This window comes from Canis lupus, chromosome 26, assembly GCF_048164855.1.
Source record: "Canis lupus baileyi chromosome 26, mCanLup2.hap1, whole genome shotgun sequence".
NCBI lineage: Eukaryota > Metazoa > Chordata > Mammalia > Carnivora > Canidae > Canis > Canis lupus.
The window spans coordinates 3,402,116-3,410,922 of record NC_132863.1 but is presented as its reverse complement, the minus strand read 5'-3'; positions in this window follow the sequence as shown (position 1 = coordinate 3,410,922).

Sequence of the window (8,807 nt, the reverse complement as noted above, 5' to 3'; positions counted from 1 at the left end):
TTTGGGTATAGTATAGACCTTATCACCATTTGCAGTTAAGTATGTGGCCAGATAACAGAGAATATGCGGGGAAGGGATTGCCCAGCCTGTGACAGCCAAGAAGGCTGGACGAAGCTTGGCTTTTCATCAGGCCTGGAGGAGTGGCCAGGTCCAGAAAGGCAATGCCCAGAGGAGGTGCTCTCAGAAAGGGAAAGACAAAAGTGAAGGCTAGAAGTGGACTTATGAGGTCCCTCACACCACTAGGGGTATGACTCTTTCAAGGCCATCCATGTCATCTGAGCCTCAACTTTCTGACTGATACTACTGGAAAGAAATGCTCTCCTGTGACTCCCCTCCTTCCCCCTTTTCTGCCCTTTCCCTTCTTTCTTTCTCTTTTCTCTCCTCTCTCCCTTCTGTGTTCTCCCCTCCTCCTCCCTGTCCTCCCATGTCCTAATGCTTCTGGACACTTAGGATTGGCAGTTCCAACAGAGGACACTGGATTTATAATCCATACACTTGATTCCAAATCCTGTCTCCACTTACAAATGTATGTCACTTGCATCAAGCTGCTTAGCCTCTTTTAACTCAGTTTCCCTATTTGTAAAATGGACAGAATTCCTTCCTCAAAGACTTTTCAAATGAAAAATCTTTTGGCCCTTCCAGATCAAGCTTTTTGCTTTAAATGAGGTTTCTAGCACAGTCTAATTCTCTAGTCCCAACCTGGAACCTTTCATTCCTTCCACTGATGACATTCACCTCTGTGGCCTGAGTTCTTATCTCCTGCTCGGTTCCCAAACTATGCATACCGTGTGGGTTCCTCACTGCTCAGGGTCATCTTCACATTACCCTGGGGCTTGTTAGAAATGCATAATCTCAGGTCCTACTCTGGACCTTCTGAACCAGAGCTTGTATTTTTTTTTAATTTATTCATTTTAAAGAAAGAGACAGAGAGAGACAGAGAGAGCAAGCACAGCAGAAGGAGAAGAAGAGGGAAAGGAGAGGGAGAAGCAGACTGCCCCGAGCAGAGAGCCTGACCCAGGGCTGGTTCAGGACTTGAGCAGAAAGTAGATGCTTAACTGACTAAGCCACTCAGGTGCCCCCTAAGCTTACATTTTAACTGGTCCCAGGGAGACAGATCTGTGCATAAAATTTGAGAACTGCAGCTTTCTCCCCACATCGGACCCCACAAACCCACTACCTACTCATGGTTGTACTTAGCTAGCTGACCCTCCCCCTGGTCACTCTTCCATTTTCTGCAAAATCCTTCCTCCAGGGAGCCTCCTTGGTTCATGCCCCCATGGCACCTTGCACTTGTCCTGGTGACATTTAGCAGAGTTGCAATAAATAATTATTCGAGTAACCTCTGTGGTAACAAAATTCTCGCCTATATTATTCATCACATAACCTCTACATCTTAAGTTCCCAATAAATATTTCTTTAATAAACTAATGGTAAATGAAGGAGTATTGGAATAAAGGTTACTGTACATGTAAATAGCTGATATACAAGAGCTGAGTAAATGTATGTTTTCACTTTCCCACATGTCCCACAGCATAGGAGGCATATATACTCTGTGTATACGTCAGAGTCAGGATCGGTTGGGTGCTGGTAACACCAAAGCCACGTGGTCCAGATGCTGCCCTCTGGAGCTCACAGAAGTGCTTCTCAACATCAGTGTGCCGTTCTATCATCCCCATGATGAACCACAGCCTTACCCACCTATGCTCAAGGGCAAGTTTGTGTGGCATGCCTTCCAGCTAGGGTTCCTCCCACAGAGAGCAATAAAGAAAGTGCATACATTTGACCTGACCGCATGTGTGGTGTGTACTGCATGTCACTAGGTACAGCACAGAGATACAAAACACGAGACCACTAGGTTGTTGCTGGAAATTCTACTCTGGGTTGAAACCAGGTATAATGACTCCAATGATTTGTAAGTTTCCTTTTAGAGAAAGATCCACATAGACCAGAACAGTTTGGAAAGCTGCAATTGCTATTTATCAGCAGGGCAAAATGTTCTGTATTTTCTATGAGAAGCCCTCAACTTAAGTCAAATAGATCTTTAAAAAATCTTCATACATTCTTTTTTGCAGCAAGAGTACATTTAAATCATGATAGATAATCTGAAGTCTTGAAGGGTTTCCAGGGAGTGAGAGACACAATAGGAAGGATTAATTGATTGAGCTGCTTAATGTAATGAATGTTCTAATTCTTCAGTAAAGTGGAGGGTCTCACTTAGCCATTTCAGTGTCTTTGTACATAGTCTCTCTCATTTAATCTCCATGCTCTCCTTACCTATATTTCTTCTTTCTTTTTATCTTATTATCCTGGGGATATTTTATAAGCCACCTGGGAAAAAACTTCAAGGACCAGATATAACTTAAATATATGTGTACAGCTTCGGGCTTGGGAAATTTAGGGAAAGGTTGAAAATTAGAGTCAACTTTGTGGACAAGGGATGAGTGACTTAAACACACCCTTGAAAAATCAGCAAGATTTCGATAGGTAGAAACCCATTTTAACTTGCTGGTCCTACCTTTGCACTTGCCTTGAGCCCCTTGGATCATGGAGAATTATATTAGCCTCTGAGTTGAACAGCACTGAGCACCTAGCTACATGCCACAAGTGCTGGCTGTTATGTGGGTTCATGTGCAGGATATCCACCCAAGGCAAATACATTCTCCATTTGGGGTGATGGAAATGGTCTATATTTCCATCAGGGGAGTGGTTCCAGGGTGGATTCATTTGTCAAAACTCATCAAACTATTCCTTTAGGGATACCTGTATGGCTCAAGTATCTGGCTCTTGATTTCGGCTCAGGTCATGATGTCAGGGTCCTGGGACTGAGCCTCACTTGGAACTCCACATTCAGTACAGTGTCTGCTTGGCCCTCTCCCTCTGCTCCTGCCCCTGCTCTCTCTTTCTCTGTCTAAAATAAATAATAAAATCTTTTTTAAAAATCTATTCTTTTAGATTGAGGATAACTTGTTGCAAGTGAATTATGCCTCAGTGTAGTTGATCTTAAAAATGAGCATACGCTTTTGGTCCATTAAGGGTCTGTCCTCACTCAAGTTTGAGGTAACGCATTGGCAACTCTTAGAAGTTGGGGAAGGTGGTAGAAGAGGAGGGTCTCTCTGCATGACTGAGCTTTGGAAGCTAAGAAGCATCAATAAGATACAAATCAAAATATGTTAGGGATCTGAATCTGAGGAAGGGCTATTGAAAGATGCTGCTCTGATTTCAGTGGTAGCTGCTCTGATTTAAGTGGCAGGGTACCTGGTGGTGCTGCCTCGCCAGTCCAGGGTGAGGCGAAGGATCCATGGTGTGGAAAGTAGGAGAAGGGTGCATAAAGCTGAGGGGAGAAAAGAAGATGGAGAGCTGACAAGAGGTCACCATCACGGCTGGCAGAGGGAACAGAGGTCCATGCTGATGGTACATTTTGGGAAACTGTCTAGAAGTCAGTGCCTCTTTAGGCACCCAGGGTGGGGCTACCCCTTGGTACTGATGCTTTCTGCTGGTGCTTCTTAACCATTCCTGAGCATGAGCATTGCCTGAAGAGCTTTCACCAAATGCAAATGCTGAGGACCCTTCCTATCCAGCTGGCCTGGAGTGGGGCCAGCAGTTGTTGTTGTTGTTGTTTTTGAAGCTTCTCAGATGATTTTAGTGGGCAGACACCAACACCAACCCTCACTCTGTGTTCCTGGAATCAGGGTGGGGAGAAGCTAAGTGAAGAGGGGACTGAGACCCAAAGAGGTTAAGTCACTTACCCAGAAGTTATACAGTTTGACTGGCCCCTGAGCCAGACTGGCCCCCATGACGTAGGATCCTCACCCAGCTGCTGCATGGTGGACTTCTCTGCTCCCTTGTCCCTTTTCCTGCTGTTGACAACTGTGGACACATATGGGATCAGTGTCAACCCTCTATTCTTGGGGCTTCCTCAGACACATGCTGGAATTTCAGCACTACACAGTCAAGACCAAGGTTCTAGGCCTGGGTTGTCACATGGGCTGTGGGGAGTTGCCTTTCCCAGGACAGTGCGGTGGGGTCTCCCTCAGTCCTGCTGAGACCCTTGAGATGCCACAGGGAACCGTATATGCTTCATTTTCCCAGGCACAGACTGTCTATTAAACTTTGAGATCGCAAAATTAAAAGAAAAACAAGCTTCCATTTTCTGTCCCTCCCAACCCATCCTAAACAGTGTTCCACCCAACCCATTCCCAAACTCACTGTTAACCACCTATTTTCTGGCCCTCCATTCCTCCAGGACAAAATCCAAACTCTTGACCAAATGTCAGCAGTTCCTCTGAGCCATGACTCTGGGTTGTCACTGCACGAGGATACATTTCACAAACCTTTGGCACCTCCCAAACTGATCTCTTAGTTCCCCGGGGATCCTCTGCCTGTTCTCACAGATTTCTCAGGATTTAGAAAACTTAACTCTCCAGCCAGTGATTCTCAGTCCTCCTTCATTTCATGGCCCCTAGGAAAGACTACTATCTCTTCACCAAACACTATGCTCTTGATCCAGATTGCTATGACTATTTGTTGGCTTCTGCCTCAAGTCTTCTGCATTTGCTTTTCTGTTCAATCTTCCTAGCTTTTTCTCCTAACCAGTTCCTTCTAAATCCTCACCCCCCAACCCAGCCAGTGACACTGTTCACTCCAGCCTATTACCTTCTTCCAGTGCACAGAACCATTTGAAATCATCTTGACTTTTTGTCTACTTTGTGTGTTATCTGCCTTGCTCTACTTAAATGTAACCTCCATGAAATGCAAACTTCTTCTGTATTGCTCACAGCTGTACCTCTACTGCCAGTACAAGCACATAGTAGAATCTTATTCAATGTTAGCGCAATGAATGAATGAAGGAATGCAGTTATTCTGGGCCACAGTATGCCAGATACACTTCCTGTCCTAGGCACGGCTTCTTTTTTCTTTTTTTAAGATTTTATTTATTTATGCATGAGAGACACACAGAGAGAGGCAGAGACACAGGCAGAGGGAGAAGCAGGCTCTCTGTGGGGAGCCTGATGCAGGATGCGATCCCAGGACTTCAGGATCACACCCTGAGCCAAAGGCAGAGGCTCAACCACTGAGCCACCCAGGTATGCTTAGGCACGGCTTCTTGAGCCACCTTCTGCCTCTGCTCACCATCTGGGCTAAAGTGTGTCTGTCATCTCCTCAGGCAAGCCCTTCTTTTTACCAGTTGGACAGCAGGTATTTTCAGAGATAGATAGATATCTGACCTCATAGGTGAACAGCAAGCACTCAGGAGATAAGGCAGGTGGATATGGGCCCCCTTTCCCATGGCCCAAAAGGCCAAACCATGGTCTAGGAGGTCAAAGACAACCCCGACCATTCCCCAGTGTGAGGATGGACTATTTTGAAAACAAAATAAAACAAAAAAACTGCCATATTTGTAATAACAATGAGTCACAAAACTTCATACATTCATCTGTAAAATAAATTGTAACTGCTGGCACGGATCAGAAAACTATTAACACAAATCGAATACCAATAAAAAATAAATTTTTATTAGAAAAAAGAAAACTATTAACAAAAGAAGAAAGAAAGAAAGAAAGAAGAAAGAAAGAAAGAAAGAAAGAAAGAAAGAAAGAAAGAAAGAAAGAAAGAAAGAAAGAAAACTATTACCCATGGGCCAAATCCAGCTAGCCACTGTTTTCTTATGGCTCAAGAACTAAGAGTGGTTTTTATTATGTCTTACTGGCAATGTTTTAAAGGGCTATATAAGCACTGAGATAATATGATGGAGAGGAAATTTTAATTATCTTCTGAAAATCTCGCAAAACAACAAATGGATGGTAATGCTGTTGTTCATAAGATCAAAAGTGCACAGGATGAAATGAGCGTGCATATAACTTACTTTTGCCACTACAGAGAGTGTTAATGTCATAGAAGAATCTGGTTGAGAAATAGACTGTCTACTCCATGAGGTGGACAAGCAGGTCATGGTTCACCAGAAGAACATGACCAGTGAGGAGTGTAAAACTGTGTAAGGAATCTTCTGCAGAAAAATATATATTCGGTCCTATGGATTCATGGGTGAAAATACCAACTTGACCTTGTTTCAACCCATTTTTATCCATCAGCATTAACACTGACCCCTTGCAGTTCAGCTTCTAATTGTGGTATCAACATTAAGTCTTTTCCGTTAGTGCATGATATATGCTTGTCCTTAAGGGTTACATAGAGTGTCATCAAAGAGACTGGAAACCCAGCGTTTCCTTCCCAGCCTGCCCAATGTGGTTCTGCAGAGCAGACATTCGTACACGTGTCCACTTGGGGGCTCCATAGAACAATGTTCCAGAGCAGTTTTTAAAAAAACCAGATCAATAGCATCTCAACTGCCACCTCAGGGCCAACGTAACACGTCTGCATCACCTGCTCAAATTTGTAATTTTGCAAACATTATAAAAAAAATTCATTACTGAAAGAAAAAATATTTGAGGTGAGATTTTCCCAGCCAGAGAAGCTAATCCAGGAGTAAGACTTAATTAAATGTGGTCCCCATTCAGGTAAGGAGACTGCACCAGCGCACCACCTGACTTGAAGAATCAGCAGGGTGTGCAGGGGTCACCCCACCACCTTCAAATCTCCAGAGGGATCCCCCTCCTGAACACGAGGCACTAGGAATCAGGCATTCTGTCCTAGACTCTCGTTATCAAAAATCCAATGTCTAAGCCAAATGGATGCCAGGTCTGAAGAAAGAAAACATTCTGAGTGGCCCTAATTTCACAGGAAGTATATGCAAATGGTATCCTATTGATAAAAGAACTATTCATAGCACTGGGACCTCTTTATGGCCTGGAAAACATTTAGTAATGATTATGACCCTAATTTTTTACAGCTCTTTATCACATTTATGGACTTTTTCCTTTATATATCACATTTTATCTCCTAAAATACACATGGATTTGTATTGGGTTGAACTGAATATCCCAGAATTAAATGACTAACTTTCATAATATCTGGTCCAATACTTACTGTTCCTTGACTATTTTTCAGAAGGTTGAGTTAATTTACTTTAAACATCTGTATGCCCTCCTTCAATGACATGGTCTTTCTGAAATACACAAAGCATAAGCATGTGATGCAAACAGATACACCCGAGCTGCTTTGAGACATCAATCATTCAGTACCTAAGTTTGTAAAAACCTTTCCCTGATGCACCTGGTTCTGAGAAGTTACCCAAGAGCTAAGGTGGAGCCCTTTCATTGGGGTCCTGGTGCATTTTTCTGAAATAAAAACAAATATCCCCAACTCCATTTAAACTGTATCCTGCTATTAAAGGTACATATACTCTGTCATGGTCTTATATTTCTCCTCCCCAGTTTGAACAAATGTTACCAGTTTCAGGGCTTCTGGAATTATTACCAGCTAATAATTTCACCAGCCCTCTGGGTTTAGAAAACAATACTTGATGTAAGCCGTTTCTGATCTCCTGCTAATCCGAGATAATTGCTTTCGGGTTTCATGGGGAATCTGAAATTCTCAATGCTGGATTCACTGAATGGGTCTACTGGAAAAGGGCTTTAGGGGACACTTTCTGCCTCTCTTAGCAACCCAGGTTTTAGCAGCAGTTCTAGCACAAAAGAAGCCTTTACATTGGTGGCTGCCAACTGCCAACTCCCTGTAAAAATCAGATACACCTATTGATGGACTTGATGATATTCTTTTATAAATTCCCAGCTTCCAGCTTCCTTCCTTCCCTCCCTCCCTCCCTCCCTCTCTTTGTCTCCATACTTTCTTCCTCTCTTCCTGTTTGGTTTTTTTTCAAATGTTTGATAGATTTCTGGTAAACCCCTAGAAAGTGGCCACCAAGGATGGCTCTCTGCTGTTTGGAGGATTCAAAGTAGGTTTGAGTGGTGGAAGGTGCCACAGAGTTGGCTCCTCCATTCCTAGGAGAGAACATCAAAATTATGTTGGTCCCACTGAGACTGCTAGACCTCGGGTAAATCCTTAGACACCCCGACAGTTTGGCTTGAATTCTCTAACTTGTCACATGGCAGTTGGTTCTGAAAATTTAAACCTGGACTTCATAACATTAAAACAGAAGTTCTGGGGGCCAGGACTCGCTGACCAGTCGCCCATAAACTGTGCTTCCAGGAATAAGGGAAGAGTGGCCAGAATTCTAAAGTACAAGGCTCACTGTGGAAAGTGTAGCATCACCCAGGACCATGTGTTCTTTTGAAAAGACACACCCATGGGGCCGCCTGGGTGACTCAGTCCATTAAGCCACTGGCTCTTGATTTTGGCTAAGGTGGTGATTTCGGGGTCATGAGATCAGGCTCCATACTCATCATGGAGTCTGCTTTGGGATTCCCCTCCCCCCCACCCCGCAACAAACAAACAAATAAATAAAAATCTTTAATTCTCCTGGACACAGAAGGCTTCACACTCAGGAACAGTTCCTCACAACTTCATGTATAGAATTAAATGTCATTGCCAAGGGCTCTGTTGGCCAAGTGGTAAATTCATCCTGTATGTTTCTTTTCCTGGGGACACTCAGATCCATAACTAGTCTCCAATCTTTTTTATTTTTTAATTTTTTTTTATTTATTTATTTTTTCCAATCTTTTTTAGGTTTCAGCATGTTTCCATCTCCTTGAATGTATTCACATTTGCCTGCTCACTCCCTGAGCTCTGTACAGGCTCACGTGTCTGCTTGTCTCCAGGTTAGCTATAAATTAACCTGGAATTAGCTTTGGGTCTTTGGAGGTCACTTCATAATAAAACTTCAGAGACAACTAAGAAAGCCAAAGGTCACCAAAATGGCAGGACTTCCTTTGCAGTCCATTGGGTTAGAT